This window comes from Tamandua tetradactyla, chromosome 5 (assembly GCF_023851605.1).
Source record: "Tamandua tetradactyla isolate mTamTet1 chromosome 5, mTamTet1.pri, whole genome shotgun sequence".
Taxonomy (NCBI): domain Eukaryota; kingdom Metazoa; phylum Chordata; class Mammalia; order Pilosa; family Myrmecophagidae; genus Tamandua; species Tamandua tetradactyla.
The window spans coordinates 176531947-176533741 of NC_135331.1; positions in this window are offsets into that span (position 1 = coordinate 176531947).

Consider the following 1795-nt stretch of genomic DNA (forward strand, 5'->3'; position numbering starts at 1 on the left):
AGCAAGCAGGATAAAAATCAGCATATTTCCATCTGTTCCCCTTCCTGACAAGGAGATAAACCAAGGTCATTTTGAGCCAACAGCAAACATTGTAGCAAACAGAAGCAAGACAAACTACAGCAAATTGTGGGTGGTTTGAATTACTTAGTTGCCAATGAAACTAGCTCTAGAAACTGATCAATTTGGTACATTCCACAAGAATTTACAGAGCTGTTCACAATCCATGACAAACTGCTGTTCCAAATAACAGCATTAGATTTTTAGTGTTCCAAACAAGGACTGTTTACATAATGGCTACAAGATCAGGAAATTGGAATAAATTTCAGAAAGATATACAGGACTCTCTTTGCTTTTAGGTAACCCAGGGTTATCCTTGAGTGATAAATTAACCTGAATTCCAAAGTTTACCCATCTCCAAATAATGGCAGGACCTGGTTGAGGGAGTATTTTAAAGCACGTGGGCCTCCACCCCCACCCCTTTCTGTAGCTTATTTTACAAGAAACAATGAGGCAACAAAAGTAATTTAGTCTATTAAGCATATTTATAGGAGGAACAGACATTGCTGGTTTAACAGACCCAAACTGTGCAAAACAGTCTTAGACTCTCACTTATCTTCTCTCTATATATCCTAGAATAAAATATGATGTTTGTTTTTTCTTCTGCTCAACCTGTAATTTTCCTTCTTTTAGGTCTTAAAAATAAATAGTCTTTATCTTCCTTCTTTTACTATTCCCAGGTCCTCGACTCATCACATAGCTCACAAAATAAAGCTTATAAATTCGGTACCCTCTGTGATTAAACCTTGTTTCAGTTATGTTCCGTGTTCCTGTTTCCTTCTATGGCAAAGTGACTAAATCATTCCTAATCCTCCAAATTTTACTTTTTAAAAAAGTCAGAACATGGGACTGAGTTTTCCTTGAGCCAAATATTCTAGATGTGATTTTGCAAAGCCCAGCTAACTTGGAAATACCTACAAATAATATTGCTAAAAAAAAAAAGTAAGAATTTTTTTTCAAGAATCAGTTTACTGTTTCTATTCCATCTTTTGGTACATACCTAAGGAACATTAGAAAATTAGAACTCATAAATTACTTTATAGAAAAAATAATCTGCCCTTCCCTTCCAAGAAAATGCACAGAACTTTTCCTATTAGGAGGTATTTGAAAATGTATTCAGGAAAAACCCTTGTTTGTTGCTCCAGACCAATTAATAACAAAAAAGTAACTATAATCTATAGAAATCTTGTAAAAAAGAATACATGGTGATAAATTCTAACTTAACTTTAACCTGGTTTGTGCTGTTATTTTTGAATTTCAATCAAAAGAATAAGAAAAGATATGCCAAATCTCCCTCTAGTTCAGTAACCATCCTTCAGGGATGAAGAGGTTCTTAACAGAAAGGGCTGCTTCTAGAGGTAGTGCTACAAGTGCATTACACGCAGTGACAAAGTATCTACTTATATTCTTGGAATAAACGTTATACCAAACTTTTCTTGTAAATGATGTAGTATAGGTCTAATATGTCCGTTTCACCAAAATGAACATCCAAAAGGCATATAGGTATCTCTGGGGTCCTGTGTTGCTTTTGAAGGAACAGTTTTCCAGAACCTAAGATGTGACTTTTCTGCCTGGGCTCCACAGTCCTGTGAAACCTCCTGTTGCCTCTCTTGAGCTTCCCCCAGACAGAGGAATTCTTCTGGCTTGCTAAGTTATACACATCAAAGAGATTGAGCACCTTTTTGTTAGGAGGTCAGAATCTGGTGATGAAATCTCTCACTGTAACCAAGGAACCCTG